The 22,763-nt window shown below is 40.9% G+C and overlaps 1 protein-coding gene across 9 annotated transcripts in view; it reads right to left on the bottom strand.

Annotated features, from left to right (window-relative positions):
• ATG13 (autophagy related 13) overlaps positions 1 to 22,763 on the bottom strand; it is a 58,547-nt gene that overhangs the window by 34,775 nt on the left and 1,009 nt on the right. Inside the window, exon 1 of one of the 9 annotated variants that reach the window (XM_044259194.1) lies at positions 2,304 to 2,322. The exons of the other annotated variants lie outside the window; for them this stretch is intronic. The gene's annotated coding sequence lies outside the window, so the exon portion shown is untranslated. Of the gene's footprint in view, positions 1 to 2,303; positions 2,323 to 22,763 lie in introns of those variants that run through there. 9 annotated transcript variants of the gene reach the window in all.

Genomic DNA, 22,763 nt, shown 5'->3' with positions numbered 1-22,763 from the left:
GTCCTTCTTCGAATGTTCCAAGGACTTGAAAGGGAAATTAAAAAGGGACCTACAATTCATCCCTTTTTTCTGCCCTTTACTAATACTAGCCAGTTACTAAATCCTTCAAGTTCTTGCTTATACAAAATCCTTTTATATATGTGCTACATTTTCATTTCCAAAGAACCACCTTAATCCAGGTCTCATTTCTTAGCTGGAAGAGACTCACTTGGTTACTCTACATTTGAACGAGATCAGGATATGCCATCCCAAAATAAGTCACTTTGGCATAAAGATTATTTTAAGCTGAAGACATTTGAGATTCAACAGATGTAGAAAGAAACCTTCTTGGGCTTCCCTTATCTGACTAAAAGCAGAAACTTCTGAAAAATGAGGACAGCCATAAATTCCCATTTCAGGTTGGCATCTACTTCTGAGAAAGAGAGATCACAAGTCCCCACTCTGTGGGAGTTTCAAGGTCAGGAAGAAGATAGACCATTTGCACTTACCTAAACAAATATTATCATATACTTTTTTATCTCCCATTTGTTCTCCTAAAGACTCATTTGTCTTTTCTTTTTTTTTTTTTTAAAGATTTTATTTATTTGAGAGAGAGAGACAGTGAGAGAGAGAATGAGCGAGGAGAAGGTCAGAGAGCGAAGCAGACTCCCCATGGAGCTGGGAGCCTGATGTGGGACTCCATCCCGGGACTCCAGGATCACGCCCTGAGCCGGAGGCAGTCGTTTAACCAACTGCGCCACCCAGGCGTCCCGACTCATTTGTCTTTTCTAAAGAAACTGATTTGTGGGGCGCCTGGGTGGCTCAGCGCCATAAAGCCTCTGCCTTCGGCTCAGGTCATGATCCCAGGGTCCTGGGATCGAGCCCCGCATTGGGCTCTTTGCTCAGTGGGGAGTCTGCTTCCTCCTCTCTCTCTCTGCCTACTTGTGATCTCTGTCTGTCAAATAAATAAATAAATAAAATCTTAAAAAAAAAAAAAGAAAGAAAGAAACTGATTTGTTCTTCCCATAAATGTCTCCCCCTGCCCCCAACCCCCCCCGCCCCCCCGTGTACCTGGCTGGCTTAGTGGGATCAGCCTTCAGCTCTTGATCTCTGGGTCGTGAGTTCAAGCCCAATGTTGGGGAGAAATCTGAATGAATGAATGAATGAATGACTAAATAAAAATACATCTTTTTTAAAAAAGCCTTTTCTCGGGGTGCCTGGGTATCTCTGTGGGTTATAAAGCCTCTGCCTTTGGCTCAGTTCATGATCCCGGGGTCCTGGGATCGAGCCCCACTTCCGGTTCTCTGCTTTGCAGGGAGCCTGCTTCCTCCTCTCTCTGCCTGCCTCTCTGCCTACTTGTGATCTAAGTCTGTCAAATAAATAAATAAATCTTTTAAAAAATAAAATAAAATAAAATAAGCCTTTTCACCTAGGCCTCTTTCTCTTACTAAATTAGACATGTAAGTCCCAAATGCTAACCACCAGGGTTATTCATCACTGAGTACTCCTATAGTTGATAGTCTCATGTCAGTTTGAATTGCAGGCTCTTAGGTACTAAACGTAAGAACGTAGGAAAAGTTTTCCTCAACACCTTCTTCTTGGTTACCTTGTGAACCTCAGGCACAATGCTAAAAGAGTAAGTAAAGCATTATCTCATATTGCTCTTATGTTCCAGAAATTTTGACAAACTCCTAAGTTTCAACTTCATGACTGCCCATGCAAAGTCAGAAGGGAAAACAGGTGAGATGATTTTGAAAAGGTAATCAGAGGGGTCTGCTAGCACTTTTTTTTTTTTTTGAAAAAAATTTTTTAAAAGATTTTATTTTTATTTTTTTTTAAAGATTTTATTTTATTTATTTGAGAGAGAGAGACAGTGAGAGAGAGCACGAGCGAGGAGAAGGTCAGAGAACGAAGCAGACTCCCCATGGAGCTGGGAGCCTGATGTGGGACTCGATCCCGGGACTCCAGGATCACGCCCTGAGCCGGAAGCAGTCGTTTAACCAACTGCGCCACCCAGGCGTCCCGACTCATTTGTCTTTTCTAAAGAAACTGATTTGTGGGGCGCCTGGGTGGCTCAGCGCCATAAAGCCTCTGCCTTCGGCTCAGGTCATGATCCCAGGGTCCTGGGATCGAGCCCCACATTGGGCTCTCTGCTCAGTGGGGAGTCTGCTTCCTCCTCTCTCTCTCTGCCTACTTGTGATCTCTGTCTGTCAAATAAATAAATAAATAAAATCTTAAAAAAAAAAAAAAGAAAGAAAGAAACTGATTTGTTCTTCCCATAAATGTCTCCCCCTGCCCCCAACCCCCCCCGCCCCCCCGTGTACCTGGCTGGCTTAGTGGGATCAGCCTTCAGCTCTTGATCTCTGGGTCGTGAGTTCAAGCCCAATGTTGGGGAGAAATCTGAATGAATGAATGAATGAATGACTAAATAAAAATACATCTTTTTTAAAAAAGCCTTTTCTCGGGGTGCCTGGGTATCTCTGTGGGTTATAAAGCCTCTGCCTTTGGCTCAGTTCATGATCCCGGGGTCCTGGGATCGAGCCCCACTTCCGGTTCTCTGCTTTGCAGGGAGCCTGCTTCCTCCTCTCTCTGCCTGCCTCTCTGCCTACTTGTGATCTAAGTCTGTCAAATAAATAAATAAATCTTTTAAAAAATAAAATAAAATAAAATAAGCCTTTTCACCTAGGCCTCTTTCTCTTACTAAATTAGACATGTAAGTCCCAAATGCTAACCACCAGGGTTATTCATCACTGAGTACTCCTATAGTTGATAGTCTCATGTCAGTTTGAATTGCAGGCTCTTAGGTACTAAACGTAAGAACGTAGGAAAAGTTTTCCTCAACACCTTCTTCTTGGTTACCTTGTGAACCTCAGGCACAATGCTAAAAGAGTAAGTAAAGGGACGCCTGGGTGGCTCAGTTGGTTGGACGACTGCCTTCGGCTCAGGGCGTGATCCTGGAGTCCCGGGATCGAGTCCCACATCGGGCTCCCAGCTCCATGGGAAGTCTGCTTCGCTCTCTGACCTTCTCCTCGCTCATGCTCTCTCTCACTGTCTCTCTCTCTCAAATAAATAAATAAAATCTTTAAAAAAAAAAAAAAAGAGTAAGTAAAGCATTATCTCATATTGCTCTTATGTTCCAGAAATTTTGACAAACTCCTAAGTTTCAACTTCATGACTGCCCATGCAAAGTCAGAAGGGAAAACAGGTGAGATGATTTTGAAAAGGTAATCAGAGGGGTCTGCTAGCACTTTTTTTTTTTTTTGAAAAAAATTTTTTAAAAGATTTTATTTATTTATTTGACAGAGAGAGAGATTACAAGTAGGCAGAGAGGCAGGCAGAGAGAGAGAGGAGGAAGCAGGCTCCCTGCTGAGCAGAGAGCCCGATGCGGGGATCGATCCCAGGACCCTGAGATCATGACCTGAGCCGAAGACAGCGGCTTAACCCACTGAGCCACCCAGGTGCCCCTGCTAGCACTTTCTTATGAAAGATCTTGGTCACTGAAATTACCAAACAAATGGTGATCCAGAACCAGTGTCTAATCCTTGGACATACACGCTCAAAAAACCAATTTTATTAGTTCAATCAGGGTTTCGAGGACAACTTCAGTTATGAGAGAGTGTATATACCATAAATCCAGTTTATTATTTGAAAAATAAAATGGCTAAGTAGATGGAAAGAGAAGCATTAAGTGATCAACATAATGCCTTTCCTAAAAGCGGCCATTTTGTGAAACCAAAATTATTTCCGAAGGTTAACTAGTTATCATCCTACTATGAGATTCATGTATCTTTCTCCACCTCAGGGGCAAGCAGACTGGAATTCCACCAAGAGTCTAGAGAAGGGTAACTGGGTGGCTCAGATGGTTAAGCATCTGACTCTGTATCTCAGGAGCCTGGAATCAAGCCCTGCACCAGGCTCCACACTCCTCCTGTGGATCCTGCCCGGGATTCTCCCTCACTCTGCCCCTCCCCCCAACCCATCTGCGGGGCATTCTCTCCCCACCAACCCAGAAAGCCTATAGAGGCTTCTTAACTGACAATGTATGTATTCACTTGGCTTTACGTTTCTTTAGGCATTGCAGACAGTGGCCCACATTCGTTGTCATCACCAACACATTATAATTGACTAAAAGGCTGTTTACATTAAGGTTTCAGATGCCCTAATATGGTGGGTTTTAAAGCAGTTCATCAGCTGCTAGAGGACTGAGCTAAAGTATGGCTTTAGGTTATCACTTAGTTCAAATCAAGGCCATTTCACCTCTTAGCATTATGGGGTTTCAATTATGTTGCAAACTCAGTGTTTCAATTATGTTGCAAACTCTTCTGCACACTTATCCCTTCACTGATAATATGCTGAATTTATAAGGTTTTTTTTTAAGAGTTTATTTATTTGAGAGAGATCACAAGTAGGCAGAGAGGCAGGCAGAGGTGGGGGCAGTGGGAAGCAGGCTCCCCGTTGAGCAGAAAGACCAACGCAAGGCTCAATCCCAGGACCCTGGAATCATGACCTGAGCCAAAGGCAGAGGCTTTAACCCACTGAGCCACCCAGGCGCCCCTAAGTTTTTGTTTGTTTGCTTGTTTTTAAGATTTTATTTATTTATTTGACAGAGAGAGACACAGCAAGAGAGAGATCAGAAGCAAAGAGAGTGGGAGACGGAGAAGCAGGCTTCCCACCAAGCAGGGAGCCCGATGCCGGGCTTGATCCCAGGACTCGGGCATCATGACCTGAACGGAAGGCAGTTGCTTAACTGACTGAGCCACACAGGCACCCCCTGAATATGTAAGTTAATGACAGCTACCTACCACCTTCTTTATTAAATGTTTTGCCCTAGGGACATAACCTAATTACTATGTACAATTTCAGATATTTACCAAAAAATTCTATGTGGTTCCCACCAACATATATTTGATTAAATTTATCAAGTGTTACCTTTAATAAAATGGCTTAATTAGGTCAGAAATACACTTACACATTGTAATCCTCCCACAAATACTGCTATCCCCTCAACAACACCTCTTTTCCCAGACTCACCATTCACAGCTTTTCCTGCCTGAGAAATAACCTCAATTAAGGCCTTTCTTTAAGACGTATACATTTTTTTTAAAGACGTATACATTTAACAACAAAAAATTTTTAGTGGCCTTTGAATTGCAATTTCAGTTCAACAACATTCTCTGCACATCATTTCGTTTTTTCCCCCCATTTTTTTAGAGAGTGAGAGAACACATTTGAGAGTGGAGGGAGGAGAGGGAGAGAAGCTTAAGCAGGCTCCAAGCCTACGGGGGAGCCAGCCATGGGGCTGCATCTCACACTCCTGAGATCATGACCTGGGCCAAAAGCAAGAGTCAGATGCTTAACTGATTGAACCACCCAGTTAATTCCATCATTTTCATTAATAGAAATTCGTAACAAGTAATTCTTTAAGGTTCCCAAAGTATTTAGAACATGTAGAGATTTATACTATACTAAAAGTACTCAAAATACAATAAGCAAAATGTGGTATGTCTATACACAATATATACATATACAATGGAATATTATCCAGCCTTAAAAAGGAAATTCTGATACATGCTACAACATGGATGAACCCTGAGGACATTAGCTAAATGAAATAAGCCAGTCACAAAAGGACAAATGCTGTATGATACCACTTTTATGAAGTACTCAAGAGGTCAGATCATTGCCATAAAGCATGAGTGCTTGTCAGGAGCTGGGGAAGGAGAGAATGGGGAGTTCGTGTTTAACTCCTCATTGTTATATAAGATGTAGACAATCTTACATTGTTATGTAAGCTGTAGATAATCATCAACATCCAAATACTAGACAGAAGATTCTACACCACTGCTCCAGTGCAGAATATATAATCAACAAGGGAAAAGCAGACTTAACCAGATAGGCAGGTTCTCTACTTCTTTTGACTTTCATACCGAAATGGTAATTTTAACTTAAAAAAATGAGTTCTACTTAAGTAGGTAAACATTTATCTCAACTATTTTCCCAATCCCCAGTTAAGAGCACAGAAATATAAAGGTTGTAAATAAAGGCAGAAAAGGGGGCACCTTTGTGGCTTAGTTAGATAAGCATTTGCCTTCAGCTCAGGCAGGCCACAATCTCCAGGTCCTGGGACTGAGCCCTGAGTTGGGCTCCCTGCTCAGCAGGGAGTCTGCCTCTCTCTCTCCATCTGCCAATGCCCCTGTTTCTGCTCTCTCTCTCTCAAACACATAAAATATTAAAAAAATAATAACGGCAGAAAAGGAAATAACAAATGAAAGATATTGACAAAATATTGGGGGGCAAAAAGTGAACAGACTGGTTAAGTATAAAGGTTTCCACGCTTGTTTATTTCTACTCACTCCTAAAACACCATTAAAACAAAAAAAGCATACACACAGGGACCAGAAGAATACGCATGGAGATAATAGCATCACAGTTTTGGAAGACAGAAAACAGAAGGAAGAGATAACTGGCTGAGCAGAGCTGACAAAGCAAACTCATCAGAACCAAACCCCAAAGAGGCTAAGGAAAGAGAGTTGCCAGATCTCTCCTAAAAAAGTAGAATGGCCGATGAAGCTGAAACAGAGGATTATTTTATAAAAGTCCACAGAAGCAGCAGTTAGACCCCACTCTAGACCCTACACTCCTTTCATAACCCCACGCAGGACAAAACAGCCCTTCCTCCTTCATGTCAGAAGGCTGGACATTGACTTTTTGGAAAGCCGCTGCCTTCGGCTCAGGTCATGATCTCAGGGTCCTGGGATCGAGTCCCACATCAGGCTCTCTGCTCAGCAGGGAGTCTGCTTCCCTCTCTCTCTCTCTGCCTGCCTCTCCATCTACTTGTGATTTCTGTCTGTCAAATAAATAAATAAAATCTTTAAAAAAAAAAAAAAGGAAACAATGAATCAAAGAACATGCTGGATTTCCATCAGGTCTGTATGAGGCACTTCGTTCTGAAGAAAAGATTCATGAGGGGAGCAGTTTCCAAGTTTCCAAGGGGGAAAAAACCACTTTATTGGTATTATAAAAATCTAATAGAGGGGCACCTGGCTGGCTCAGTCAGTTAAGCATCTGCCTTCGGTTTAGGTAATGATCTCAGGGCCCTGGGACTGAGCCCCACATGGGCCTCTCTGCTCAGAAGGGAGTCAGCTTCTTCCTCTCCCACTGCCAACCACTCGTGCTTTCTCTCTCAAATAAATATTTATTTGCCAGAGAGAGAGAAAGAGAGATCGTAAGTAGGCAGAGAGGGGGAAGCAGCTCCCTGCTGAGCAGAGAGCCCGATGTAGGGCTCGATTCCAGGACCCTGAGATCATGAGCTAAGTCGAAGGCGAAGTTTAACCCATTGAGCCACCCAGATTCCCTCAAGTAAATAAAATCTTTAAAAAAAAAAAAACCCAAAAACCACGAATAGAAACAGAAAGAAAAGGGAAATTTGCATAGGTGAGGGCAATAGTAAGCAGTACAGGAGAGTAAGAGTTATATCAAATCAGGTACTTAAAACATCCAACCTCATTAGCTGAAGCCCCATGGAGAAAGCCACGCTGGAGACTCCACTGAGAAGCACGGACGAGTGTCCACCCCTCAGGTGAGACCTCCAACTGAAAATCCCTGGAAGGGTCACATTTAGAGGGCAAACAACAGGATCTGAAGTTAACCAAGTGTTCGCCTGTTGGAGGCTACAGCATAGTTGGAGTCGTGGATCAAACCAGGCCCTGACTTGTGTCTCCTTTAAAGTCCCGACGCCTTGATAAGGGGTTAAGGACAGGAAAGTTGAGTAACACTGAGGAAGGGTTTGTGCTGGGTGTCGCGCGCTCGCCTACGTGACTTTCCACACGCTCTCCCTACAGAAGGGAATAATGCGGTCAGGGTCATGAATTCTTAGTTGGTCCTTGTTGTTCCTGTGCCACCCGTAACCCACTCCCTGGTAGACTGTCTTGCTAATGGCTTTAGCCAAAACTACCTGGTATCATGAGGTTTACTTGTGGTTAATGTAAACTTGTTATAGGAACTTGGGGTCCTTCTATTGTGATCTGCCTTATAAATGCTTGTAAGATGTGGAATAAAATTGGCACTGTTGGACATCATCCTCAGTGTCCCTCCTGCCCCCATCTCTTTGTCTCTTAATTCTTTTCACCATCCTCTTACCCTCACGTTTCCTGGTCGATTTGTCGCGCTGGCCGCGACATTGGCCTATGTGCAGTTTGGAGTGAGCTGAATTCCTGTTATCATGTCTAACATCTTCAAGGAGCCCAGGCCACATGTGCTTGCCACCCCCTTCTCAATTCCATTCTGAGGGGCCAGCCCAACCTGGAGCAGGAGGGGATGTAAGGCAAAATTTATAGCTCTTAGCGTCCAGACCAGAAGGTCCAATTCTGACCTGGAGACCAGCTAATGTCAACTAATTAGGCTCCCAAGATCACTTATCCAGCACAAGTCTCACGAACAATATTCTTTAGCCTGTCTGTGCATGTGCAGGTCGGGGTGGTCAGTTATGCAGGACAAATCACAGAAATCTCCATCCGTACAATACACACTCCCACTCCCATCTCTGGAGCCCCCTTCTCCACTTGGCTTGAAAAACACAGGCAGCCATGTTGGAGGCTTTCATCAAAGGACTGGTGATCCCTTTGCTGTCCCATTCAATTTGAGCGTGATGCACCAAAAAGACAGCAGAAACTCAGGGTATATGAGTGAGTCTGGTAATCTGATGGGGCTCAGAGGATCACTGGAAACAAGTTGCACGCCCCCCCCTTTTTCAATTAGAAAAAAACCTCAAATGTCAGTATATAGAGGTTTTGGCCTCTGAGGACACTGAATTTCCCCCAAGGAAGGCTCTAAGAACCCTTGTGGTGCTGGGGACAAGTTTTCAATTTCTTTCTTTAGTAAATACCAAGGAGTGTGATTGGTGGATCATATGGTTAAGAGTATGTTTAGTTTTGGGTAGGGGGATGGGGAGATAGGTGAAGGGGATTAAGAAGTACAGACTTCCAGCTATAAAATAAGTCAGTCACAAGGATGAAAAGTACAGTGTAGGAAACACGGTCAGTAATACCGTAATAATCTTGTATGTGTATCTCATTTCACTGATGCTAAGTATCTTTTCATATGACTCTTTCTCATCTGTTTATCTTTGGTGAGGTGTCTGTTAAGGTCTTTGCTCCATTTTTTAATGGGGTTGTGTATTTTATTATTGAGTTTTAAGAGTTCTTTGTATATTTTGGATAAGTCTTTCATCAGATGTGTGTCTTTTGCAAATTATTTGTTTCCAGTCTGTGGCTTGTTTTCTAACTCTCTTGACAACTTTAGGCTTTTTGAAAAGCAATCTATATATGGAACTAATCTAATACTGAAAAGCTAACAGTTCCATGATTTAAGTATTAACCAAATTGAGTTGCTTTGAGTAACAACTCCTGGCATGTTAATGACATATTGCTTTCATATTTATATATGCTTATTTCTATTCATCATGCAAACTACAAAATAGTAACTTCAACAACTATTAAAGAGATCATAGGATTATTTTGCCTACAATTAAAAAAATTACTTGCAGATGCTTAGCACAAATATTATTTTCAAGATTGATAAGAATTTAACACTGTACCCATAAACCACTTTTAGATTTTTTTAAAAGAGAGAGTGCACATGCGCCCGAGAGAGGGGAATGGGGTAGGGATAGAAGGAGAGGAAGAGAGAATCTTAAGCAGGCTCCATGCCCAGCGCAGAGCCAATGCGGGGCTCAATCTCATGACGTGATCTCATGATCACGACTTGAGTTGAAATCAAGAGTTAGGTGCTAAACCAACTCAGTCACCCAAGTGCCCTTCCATAAAGCACTTTTACTTATTTATTTGTTTATTGTTTTTTTTTAAAGATTTCATCCACTTTTTTTGAGAGAGAGAAAGAGAGAGAGAGACAGCGAGAAAGGGAATACAAGAAGGTGGAGTGGGAGAGGGAGAAGCAGACTTCCCGCGGAGCAGGGAGCCCAATTCAGGGCTTGATCCCAGAACCCGGGGATCATGACCCAAGCCAAAGGCAGATGCTTAACAACTGAGCCACCCAGGTGCCCCCTGTAAAGCACTTTTGTTTTTTTTTTTAAGATTTTATTTATTTATTTGACAGAGATCACAAGTAGGCAGAGAGGCAGGCAGAGAGAGAGGAGGAAGCAGGCTCCCTGCTGAGCAGAGAGCCCGATGTGGGGCTTGATCCCAGCACCCTGGGATCATGACCTGAGCTGAAGGCAGAGGCTTTAATCCACTGAGCCACCCAGGCACCCCCATAAAGCACTTTTAAGTGCATGTTTATCATGTAAGTATATGAAGTCTGGGGAGCACTGAAATTTAAACTCACAATCTTATATTTATTTTCCTAGCTAACAATGGAAGAGCAGAGATGATCTTTTCTTGCCAGTCATTTTGTTTACCGTCTACAGCAAGGATCTTCACATTTTCCTCAACACTGGTTTCAGAGGCAGATGTATAATAAATGGGGGAAGATTAATACTTCATCACAGTAGATTGTCAAGTAGTAAATGTACAAAGAATGACAAAATTATAAAAATCACCATTCTGCAACTATTATGAATAACTGACTCAAGAAAATCACCAGGGCGGAGGGGAGGGGGAATCACCAATAGATAACCACTAGGTGACCGTTTGTTGGCAAATGCAATATTTACACAATCTTCCCACAGATTACTTATTACAGAGAAGTCTGGTAGATACAGTCTTTTTTTTTTTTTAAGATTTTATTCATCTATTTGACAGACAGAGATCACAAGTAGGCAGAAAGGCAGGCAGAGAGAGAGGGGGAAGCAGGCTCCCTGTTGAGCAGAGAGCCCAATGTGGGGCTCGATCCCAGGACCTTGGGATCATGACCTGAGCCTAAGGCAGAGGCTTTAACCCACTGAGCCACCCAGGCACCCCCCCCGCTTTTAAAAAAGATTTTATCTATTTATTTCACAGAGAGAGATCACAAGTAGGCAGAGGCAGGCGGGGGGGGGCGGGGGGCAGGGGAAGCAGGCCCCCTGCTGAGCAGAGAGTGTGATGCATGGCATGATCCCAGGATCCTGAGACCATGACCCCAGCCAAAGGCAGAGGTTAACCCACTGAGCCACCCAGGCGCCCCTGCTAGATACAGTTTTAACAAAGTAATGAAAGAAACATACCAACAGGGCACCTGGGTGGCTCAGTGGGTTAAGCTACTGCCTTCAGCCCAGGTCATGATCTCAGGGTCCTGGGATCAAGTCCCACATCGGGCTCTCTGCTCAGCAGGGAGCCTGCTTCCTTCTCTCTCTCTGCCTGCCTCTCTGCCTACTTGTGATCTCTATCAAATAAATAAATAAAATCTTTAAAAAAAAAAAAAGAAACATACCAACAATTGGAAAATTGATACTACATTCCTCTTGATGTCATACAGTAAGAAGACATGTTACTTATTGTAGCTTTCCTACTTATTGTAGCTATCAGACTTTAACCATGAGAAGCAATTAGATGAGCTTACATTAAAAGACAGGGCCTTTTTACAAATAATTGGCTTATAGTCTTAAAAAGTGTCAATCTTATGAAAGACCCCCCCCCCCAAAAAAAAGGCTGAAAAAATATTTTAGAATAAAGGCAATTAAAGAGGAATGACGACTAAAAGCAATGCTTGATCATGGATTTTTATAAGATTTACTTGAGAGAAAGAGAGCAAGTGAGAACAAGTCTATACCGGTGGGGAGAGGGACAGAAAGAGAGAGAGAATCGCAAGCAGACTCCACACTGAGAGTGAAGCCTGATGTAGGGCTTGATCTTAACACCTGAAGATCATGACCTGAGCCAGAGTCAAGAGTGGGTAGCTTAATTGACTGAGCCACCCAAGCACCCCAATCATGTACTTCCAGAAGAGTTTCTATAGGGGAGCCAGGGTGGGTTAGTCAGTAGAGCCTGCAACTCTTTTTTTTTTTTTTTTAAAGATTTATTTATTTATTTATTTGACAGAGAGAAATCACAAGCAGACGGAGAGGCAGGCAGAGAGAGAGAGAGGGAAGCAGGCTCCCTGCCGAACAGAGAGCCCGATGCGGGACTCGATCCCAGGACCCTGAGATCATGACCCGAGCCGAAGGCAGCAGCCTAACCCACTGAGCCACCCAGGCGCCCCAAGCCTGCAACTCTTGATCTCAGGGTTTTTAGTTCAAGCCCCACACCCGGTGTACAGATTACTTAAAAATACAATAAATAAATAGATAAATAAAATCTTAAAAATAGAAGCTGCTATAAAGAAGAGTACTAAAATAACTGGTAACATTTGGTACTGACTATATACTAGGTATACCAATAACTGTATACTGATGTTAAATTTCCTAAATTTGATACAATTACACTTTGGTCAATGCTCTTGTTCTTAAGAAATACAAGTAACTGGGGCGCCTGGGTGGCTCAGTGGGTTAAGCCTCTGCCTTCGGCCCAGGTCATGATCTCCAGGTCCTGGGATTGAGCCCTGCATTGGGCTCTCTGCTCAGCAGGGAGCCTGCTTCCCCTCTCTCTCTGCCTGCCTGCCTGCCTACTTGTGATCTCTCTCTCTGTCAAATAAATAAAAAAAATCTTAAAAAAAAAAAAAAAGAAATACAAGTAACTTTTCTCAAGGGCCCAGCAAAAAAATAAAAAGGGAAAAAAGAAATCATATATTATTATATTATATAGCATATGACACAGAGAGATATATACTGTATGACAGGTAAAGCAACGTGGCAAAGCATGAATGTGTAAATCTAGGTGAAGAGTATATAAGAGAGAGTCCACTGTAAAATTCTTACAATTTTTCCATAGATCTGATGGTTTTAAAAAAAAATTTTTTTTAAGATTTTATTTATTTATTTGATAGAGATTACAAGTAGTCAGAGAAGCAGGCAAAGAGAGAGGAGGAAACAGGCTCCCCCCTGAGCGGAGAGCCAGATGCAGGGCTCAATCCCAGGACCCTGAGACCATGACCTGAGCTGAAGGCAGAGGCCTTAACCCACTGAACCACCCAGGGCCCCATCACAAAAAGAATTTTTTTAAATTAACAAACAAAATCAATTCTTATCAAGTGGTCTATAACAAGGTAGAAAACTAATTTCACCCAGGGTAAAATTTTCTAAAACTAGGTCTATCTCCTTGTAGACCTATTTCAAATACAGTTTTTCAAACATCTGCATGACTGCTCTGGCTGTACTTTCAAATTTCATCATAGAAAATCCTCGCCTTAAAGTAGTCAAAGACTTCAATGTACTGCATCATCATACACAGGAGTCTAAAATCTCTGAGGGGTATATCCAACAAGGTGGACTGAACTGATGTTGTTAGTCTTCCTCCCGCTACATAAAAACTGCACATAAAAATGCAGATAAGTTATGACAGTAAAAGGGTTGATGTAAAAATGCAGATAAATTAAGACAATGAGAGGCTTAAACATGCAACTAAAAAATAAATATTGAGGGCCACTTGGGCGGCTCAGTCAGTTAAGCCTCTGTCCTGGGATGGAGCCCCATGTTGGCTCCCTGCTCAGCAGGGAGTCTGCTTCTCCCTCTCTCTCTGATCCTCCTCCCACTCATGCTCTTCTGCACTCTCTCTCTCTCTGTGTCTCTCTCTCAAATAAATAAATAATATCTTTTTTTTTTAAGTTGGTTTTTTTTTTTTAGACAAGAAATATTGGGGCAACTGGGTGGCTCAGTGGGTTAAAGCCTCTGCCTTTGGCTCAGGTCATGATCCTAGGGTCCTGGGATCAAGCCCCGTGTCGGGCTCTCTGCTCAGTGGGGAGTCTGCTTCCCCCTTTCTCTCTGCCTGCCTCCCTGCCTGCTTATGATCTCTATCTGTTAAGTAAATAAATAAAATCTTAAAAAAAAAAAAAAGAAATATTGAGAAATCCCAGGCTCCAGAAAAGTTAAGTCAATGCCATAGATATAAGGGAAAAATTGATGTCAGGGAACTGAGGCCTATGGGAAGCAAGACCAGGTGGGTGTTTTTTGTTTGTTTGTTTTTTGTTTTTTTAAAGGCTCCATGCCCAATGTGGGGCTTGAATTCACGACCCTGAGATCAAAAGTCACAGGCTCTACTGACTGTGCCTGATGGTCAGGTTCTCCTAATGAATATGTGTGAAAAAGGATGGAGGTGAGAAATCGTACCTCAATCTTACAGGTAGGTAGAAACCCAGTGCTCTGCACAAAACTGCAGAGCCCAGGGCTCCTTGATCACAGAGGCCACAAGAATCCTAGAAAAGTAATAAAGAGGTTTGTCATCCTATCATGGCAAGGTTGGGAGGTAGGCAAATCACTCTCAGAACTTCAAAAGCATTAAGTTGGTAAAGTACCTAGACATAAGATCCAAAATTACATTACCTACATACATGATAAGGAAATAAAAAGCCAAGAAATTAACTGGTCCCAGAACCATGGTAATCCTTAGAAACAGGTAAAGGTAAGCCCAGAAAGAGCCCTGGGAGAACTTTCAACAACCCTGGATTACCAAGAGCCTGCTGCCAAGCCACACTCCCAACCATTCCTCCCAACTTGTAGCTAGATGAATTCGTAATTTAAAAATTTACAGACTGAAGGCCTGGCTGGCTCAGTCAGAAGAGCATGCAACTTTTTGATCTCAGAGCAGTTGAGTTCACACTCCATGTTGGGGGTAGAGGTCACTAAAAAACTTAACCAAACTTTTAAAAAAAATAAGAACTTACAGACTGCACAGAGAAGTAAAATACCAAAAATGCACAAGAACAATATGAAAGACTACACATCTGAGATGAGAATGGGCAAGTTGAAAGAAAATATGCTTATTTGTGAACATGGCAAACATATAAAAGAGAAAGCTCATGGCACCTACAGAATGTTAAGGCCCAAATCATCAGGAAATCAGTATAAGCAGGACAAAAATCACAGCTGTAAAGATCTGAGTATAAGGTAGCAAGGAAAGCTTGTTTTGAAAACTACAGAGTGCACAGTATTTTTTTTTTAAAGATTTTTAATTTATTTGTCAGAGAGAGAGAGAGGGAGAGCGAGCGAGCACAGGCAGACAGAATGGCAGGCAGAGGCAAAAGCAGGCTCCCCGCTGAGCAAGGAGCCCGATGTGGGACTCGATCCCAGGACGCTGGGATCATGACCTGGGCCGAAGGCAGCTGCTTAACCAACTGAGCCACCCAGGCGTCCCCAGAGTGCACAGTATTGAGAATGGAGAGTAGCTTGGGAGGAAGGGGACAGAGACCTAGAGCTTTTGAACTGGGAGGCAGAAGTGATTTAGAATTTTTTAAAAAATCATTTCACAGTTTTTCTTAAAAATTGAGATATTCACATATTATAAAGTTTGCCATTTTAAAGTATACAGATTGGTATATTTTAGTAGATTCACTAATTTAGTAGATTCACAACCATCCCATTTTCATGGCACTAAAATGGAATCCCACATCTGTTATCAGTCACTCCCCAATTCTCCCTCATTCCAGTGCCTGGCCACCACTACTAAGCTTTGTAGCTATGGACTTGCTTACTCTGGACATTTTGTATAAAGGAAATTATAGAATATGTGGTCTTGTTGTGGTTTGTTTCTTTCCCTAAGCATAAGGTTTTCAAGGTTCAATCTATGTTGTAGTTTCAGTACTTCATTCCTTTTTATGGCTGAATAATATTCCATGGTATGGCTACACCAAATTTGGTTTACTGATTCATCAGTTGATGAATATTTGAGCTGTCTCCACTCTTTGGCTATTATAAATAATACTGCTAAGAACATTCATGTACAAGTTTTTGTGTTAACATATGTTCTCAATTCTTTATATATACCTACAAAGGGAATTACTGGGTCATATGGTAATTCAACATTTAACTTTTTGAGAAACTGCCAAAGTGTCTTCCAAAGCAGCCATACCATTTTACATTAGGTAATGGGTTGAATTTTAAGATTAGCACACAAAATGAGGACAAAAGGGATAGAGATGACAGATATTATGTATAGGTCTTTCTTCTTTTCCTTCTTCTCCAATTATTTCTTTGTTCTTCATAGTCTATCTCTGTTCCTCCTTTCCATTTTTATCCATAATATATAATCCAGATAAACATGCTATTGCTGTACTAATTTTTTTTAAATTTATAAAAACAGTGTATATGTTTTCTCTCAGAAAACAACAAAGTGCAGTTATAATTTGTATTATTTCAAGATAAATATTTTAAAGTTTTTACTATAAAAATTTTTAAACATAACTATCTTCAACAATGTGGGATAAGGTCTGTCCTTGGTCTCTGCCAGAAACACACGTAACTTCTTTCTGGAAGACAATGATGTCATCCTAGGCTCCAAATTACCTCTATGATTTTTCATATACAATACCTGGCACATAAAAAATAAACTGGGCATTCATGGAGATAAACCTAAATGATCCAAATCTAACAGATACAATAGACATTAAAAGTATATTAATAAACAGACACATTCTTAAAAATTACTATGCTTAATATGTTCAATTAAATAAAGCACAAAATTGAGGACTTTGACAGAGAACTAAACACTGCAAAAAGAACTAAGGAGAAATTCTAGAACTAAAAAACAAAACACTAAATTAAGAACTCAATGGTTGAGTCTAATAGCAGATTAGACCAGCAGAAGATAGAAACAGTGAACATGAATACAGACCAGAAAGAAAGTATCAGGAATAAAGTACAGAAGAGCAACAGGACGGAAAATAAAGAAAAGAAAGACATAAAGTGACCATATACTCTTGGGATACTTTTTAGAACGAAAGGGCATGAATTAAGGTATTTAATCATACCATGACAATAGGTAAAAAATGACACAGATGGTTACCTGAGACACGGGGGACACAGGGAAAGGTCTAACATATATGTAAGTGGAGTCTCAGAGGGAGAGGAGAAAGAATATGGGAGAAGCAAAATTAGGAAATATATAGCTGAGAATTTTCACGTAAAGGGGTAATGAAAAAATAAAGCCTGGGTGGCTCAGTCAGTTAAGCATCTGCCTTCGGCTTGGATTGTGATCCAAGGGTCCTGGGATCGAGCCCCACATTGGGCTCCCTGCTCAGCAAGGAGCCTGCTTCTCCCTATCCCTCTGCCTGCTGCCCCTCCACTTGGGCTCTATCAAATAATTAAATATATTTTTTAGAAAGTGTGGTCTGGCCAGATTACCAGGGGTCATGAAAGTGAGGAAAAGAGGCTCTAGAGGATTACTAGGAGTCACAGATTCTTCTTTGGGTAAGATTTAGGGACATTAATCTGAATACAGAGAGGGGAGAATAAAGGGACAAAAAGTGGAGACTAGCTAGGAAGCTACTTCAGCAATCCAGATGGGGAATTGGTGATACATTAGATTTAAGGTGATGTAGACAACAAAGAAGAAAAGAGGCAAATACTTCAAAGAAACAACTGAATAATTTGGCAAGAGATTATGTAAAATGACTCCAGATAATATCTCTGGTCCTTAAAACTGGAAAAAGTTACGGGCTCCTGGGTGGCTCAGTCAGTTGTGTCTGACTCTTGATTTTGGCTCAGGTCTTGATCTCAGGGTTATGAGTTCAAGATCCCCGTTGGGCTCAATGCTGGGCATGGAGTCTACTTATAAAAAAAAAGGTGGGGGGCGCCTGGGTGGCTCAGTGGGTTAAGCCGCTGCCTTCGGCTCAGGTCATGATCTCAGGGTCCTGGGATCGAGTCCCGCATCGGGCTCTCTGCTCAGCAGGGAGCCTGCTTCCCTCTCTCTCTCTCTGCCTGCCTCTCTGCCTACTTGTGATTTCTCTCTGTCAAATAAATAAATAAAATCTTTAAAAAAAAAAAAAAAAAGGTGGGGGGGAGTTAACTCAAGTTCACCAAAAAAATAATGTTTTCCAGGTTATTTTTCTTTTTTTAAAGATTTTATTTATTTGAGATAGAGTGAGAGCAAGCACACAAGCAGGCGTAGGGGTAGAGGGCGAGGGAAAAGCAGACTCCCCACTGAGCAGGGAGTCTGACCTGAGGCGTAATCCTAGGATCCTGGGATCATCACCTGAGCCAAAGACAAACACTTAACTGACTGGGCCAACCAGGAACCCCTGTTTTCCAGTTTTTAACATCGAGTTTTTTAATGTTTTAGATTCAGAATAAAAAGCTCAATATGGCAAATCAGTAACATTTAAGAAAAAAGAGCTAAGTACAGGAGCCCCTGAGTGGCTCAGTGGGTTAAGCCTTTGCCTTTCTTTGGCTTGGGTCATGATCTCAGGGTCCTAGGATCGAGCCCCGCATCAGGCTCTCTGCTTAGCAGGGAGACTACTTTCCCCTCTCTCTCTGCCTGCCTCTCTGTCTACTTGTGATCTCTCTCTCTCTGTGTCAAATAAATAAAATCTTAAAAAAAAAGTTAAGTACAATTTGAAATACAAACAGAAAACAGTAATTTCCCCACTTTCCAAACATTAGGGTTATTATTAAATTGTAGAGAACCTCTTTTCCACTGAGAAAGTTCTTTGCAGACAAATAAGGAACAGAATAGAAAGGTTTAAACAACTGAAATAGTCTTCCTACCTAAGAGTTACAAAGAAAGTTTGAAAATAAAGAACCAGCACAGATATACTCAGCTTAAAAAAAAAAAAAAAAGGAAGACAAAAGAAAAGAAAAAGAAATCCAAAGTAGCAATATTTATAGCAGCATTTTAGGCCAAAAGTGATGAAATGAGATTAAAAGGGATATTGAATAATGACAAAATACTCTCAGAAAATATAATTGCCATAAACTTTATACAGAAGTAATATAGCAATAAAATATAAAGCAAAAATTCCTAGAGTTACTACTCAAGAGTTTGATCAAATCAAAACGATACCTGAAGATTCAACATACCTCTTTGACAACATCTCAAGTAGATATAAACAAAAGCATAGAGGATCTGAATAATAAAACCAATTTTCAATATATGTAATGGTATATTGTGCAAGTCACTCAATCTTTCTATACCTCAAGTTCCTTTCTTATAAAATGTCAGTAAGTAATACCTACCTCATAGGATTGTGGCGAGGATTAAATGAGATGGTTCCTATAAAGAGTACTTGCTATATATATGAGACCTTCAATAAAGACCTTGTTATCTAACTCAACCTTTCACATTCTTCTCTCAGGTCCAAGGAATATAATAAATTAATCGTGCTCTTGACTGTTAAAAAAAATTTCCTAGATGCTTTTGCCCATAATCCAGTAAACTAGAAATATACAACAAAAAGTTAACCACATATAAATTAAGAAGTTTTTTATAATAGACATTGAAATAAAAACCAAAATTACAATTATCTAGAAATAAAATGGAGAATATCTGACAATCAAAAAATGAGATACAGCAAAAGAAATATTCAGAAGAAAATGTATAGCCTTAAATGACTTTATAATTTAAAAACGTAAGTATTCAGGGCGCCTGAGTGGCTCAGTGGGTTAAGCCGCTGCCTTCGGCTCAGGTCATGATCTCGGGTTCCAGGATCGAGTCCCGCATCGGGCTCTCTGCTCAGCAGGGAGCCTGCTTCCTCCTCACTCTCTCTCTCTCTCTGTCTCCTTGTGATCTCTGTCTGTCACATAAATAAATAAAACCTTAAAAAAAATAAAAATAAAAACTTAAGTATTCAATTTAAGAAACCAGAAGTAAAATAAACCGAAAGAAAATGGGAGGTGGAAGTAAAAATAAAGCCAGGCTCAGGGCGCCTGGGTGGCTCAGTGGGTTAAAGCCTCTGCCTTCGGCTTGGGTTGTGATCCCAGGGTCCTGGGATTGAGACCACATCGGGCTCTGTGCTCTGTGGGGAGCCTGCTTCCTCCTCTCTCTCTGCCTGCCTCTCTGTCTACTTGTGATCTTTGTCTGTCAAATAAATAAATACTATCTTTAAAATAAAAAAATTAATAAAATAAAATAAAACCAAGCTTAATTAACTATTTATTTTGAAGAATAAATAAGGCCAAATATCTGGTCTCTTGGAACATTCCAACAGAAATAGATTCAGGAGTAAAAACACCCTTAAACTTCTACTTAAAAGAGGACATCTAAATCTCAGTATTTCTCAGTATAATCTCTCTCCGAATGACTTAATAGTTGTGGACAATACAGGAGGAATTGGAGGGGCTGGGGAACAAACAAATCTTAACACTGGAGAGAATATAAAAGGATTTTAAACTCTGTTATTTCTTTCACATTTGTATGAATCAAAACTCAAAAGTGAAAGCAGCATTTTCCAAAATAATGGTATTAAGTTAGCACTTCTATAAATTCTTTATTTACCTTTATTTTACTAAGAAGATACTGTCAGAGAGTCAACTAAGTTGTTTTTCTAAGTAGTGGTGCCCTTCTCTTGTAACCAAGGACATATGGGGGACACCATGAAGGCAAAACAAATTTCCTGTGTTACCTACAGTGACATTTAAAAGATTTCTCTAATAAACTGGCCCAGTTTATAGTTAAAAACAACTATTTTAAATTAATTTTAAATCCCTTTAAGGATTTGAAAGATTTAAACTAATTTTACATTCCTGTAAGGATTTGAAATCCTTTTAGGATTTAAAACCCAAACGGAAAGAAAACTTTGTTGACAGTCTGTGGGCAGAGGCCTAGAGAGTCTCCTTTGCATTCTTCCTGGCTGTGACGCCCTTATCCTATCAAGGACCACTTAAAGAGCTTTTATTGGTCTCCACAATTTGACTGAGAGGAAGCAAGAACCAGCAACCAGTACACCCTCTCATCTAATAAACCCATGCACGAGAAAACGGTGCTTTACTCAGCTCAACCTCATAGGGGAAATTACTTCCAAATTATCCACATATAAAATCTAAGTAACCTTTATTCAAGAATTAACTTTTAGGAAAAAAATTAACTTTTGGTAAGGTACATGTATTTGAAGACTCTGAGGTCAACATACAAGGGGTGTCTGGGTGGCTCAGGTCAAGATCTCAGGATCCTGGGATGGAGCCCTAAGTCAGGCTCACTGCTCAGTCAGTGGGAAGCCTGCTTCTCCCTCCGAACTCCCCTTGCTTGTGTTCCCTGTCTTGCTGTCTGTCAAATAAACAAAATCCTAAAAAAAAAAAAATCAACATGCAAGCCATTAAAAAATAAAAAATATAAGTGAAAAATAAGTTGAAAAAAATCATAACGAGGAATTTTTTTTAGGTGTACTCTTCGTTTTGTAATCTCAGCAGCACCCCAACCAGCGTTATCATTATTCATCTCTTCCATAATAAAGTAGAAAATGTTTTAAAAGGAAAAGAAGTATTTAAAACAAGTTTCAGGGACACCTGGGTAGTAGCACAGTTAAGTGCAGGACCCTTGATTTCGGCTCAGGTCTGATCTCACCATTATGAGATCAGGACCCAAGTCGCCCAGTGCACAGTACCCAGTGCCCTTAGGTCTCTTCCCCCTCTGCTCCTCCCCACTGCGTGCGTGCTGGCACACACTCTCTCTCTCAAATAAATAAATCTTTAAAAATGAAATTTTTAAAAATGAAATGCTTTTAGGTATTGCTAAGACTAAATAACTTCTCTCCAGATAAAGATTCCAAAACAAACCTTCCATTCCCATTTGAACAAAATATAAATGCAGATATTGGGAATGCACCTTATCAAGTGGGTACTTTTTCTGAATAGTCAAAATTATCTTCAAAAAATCACTCATACAGTAGGACTTAGGTCTTTGAAAGCTCAAATTAATGTCTTCTTTTTGAATTTAGGCTATGGGCACCTTGCTCTGAGTCATGGAGGTCCTAAGCTAATACAGCTAAATCAGAGCAGATAGGGGCAGGAAAGACAACAGGAAAGATTTCTTGCCTTCACCTCCATACAGTATAATCCCATTATGCACATATGGTAGGACTCCATTGTCTAGCCGATTCTTAGTCCTTACATAAAACAATGTAATAGGGAGTGTTTAGAGCTCAAGATCTACAGTTTTTGGTTCAATTTTTTAAAATTCAATTTTAATAACCACTCCTAAGGGAAAAATACAAATGCACAATAAAAAGAGTTACGTGTTAAGTACAATAATGGAAAATCCAGTGGTTTGCAATTTTTATGAAATATGAATCTCAAAAGTTGCCATATCCTTAACTTTACACCCAAAAGGGTGTAATTTGAAGACAGTGCATGAATTAACTACATTCATCTCATTATACGATCAATATATTTGATACCTGCTTCAGCACTTACTCATCATTCACTGTGCATTAAAAATATTAACTCAGGGGACGCCTGGGTGGCTCAGTTGGTTGAGCAGCTGCCTGCGGCTCTGGTCATGGTCCCGGCATCCTGGGATCGAGTCCCACATCGGGCTCCTTGCTCGGCGGGGAGCCTGCTTCTCCCTCTGCCTCTGCCTGCCTCTCTGTCTGCCTGTGCTCTATCCCTCTCTCTCTGACAAATAAATAAATAAAATCTAAAAAAAAAAAAATTAACTCAGGATTCCATTTCACAAGCATTTATGTCTGCTCAGCTGAAAAATGGAGATGAAAACAAAACTTTTATAATTTAGTTGGGGCCACAAAATCCATACATAAAAAGGACTAACATTCATAAAACATACGAAAACCTAGAAATAAACTTAGTGTAAAGAAGGGGTCTGTTGGGGGCACCTGGGTGGCTCAGTGGGTTAAAGCCTCTGCTTTCGGCTCAGGTCATGATCCCAGCGTCCTGGGACGGAGCACAGCATCCGGCTCTCTGCTTAGCAGGGAGCCTGCTTCCTCCTCTCTCTGTGCCTGCCTCTTTGCCTACTTGTGATCTCAGTCTGTCAAATAAATAAAATCTTAAAAAAAAATAGGGTCTGTTGTGTATTATTGTACTTTTCCTACTGTAA

This window comes from Neovison vison, chromosome 7, assembly GCF_020171115.1.
Source record: "Neovison vison isolate M4711 chromosome 7, ASM_NN_V1, whole genome shotgun sequence".
Taxonomy (NCBI): Eukaryota; Metazoa; Chordata; class Mammalia; order Carnivora; family Mustelidae; genus Neogale; species Neogale vison.
This window is presented reverse-complemented; position numbering and strand designations above follow the sequence as displayed.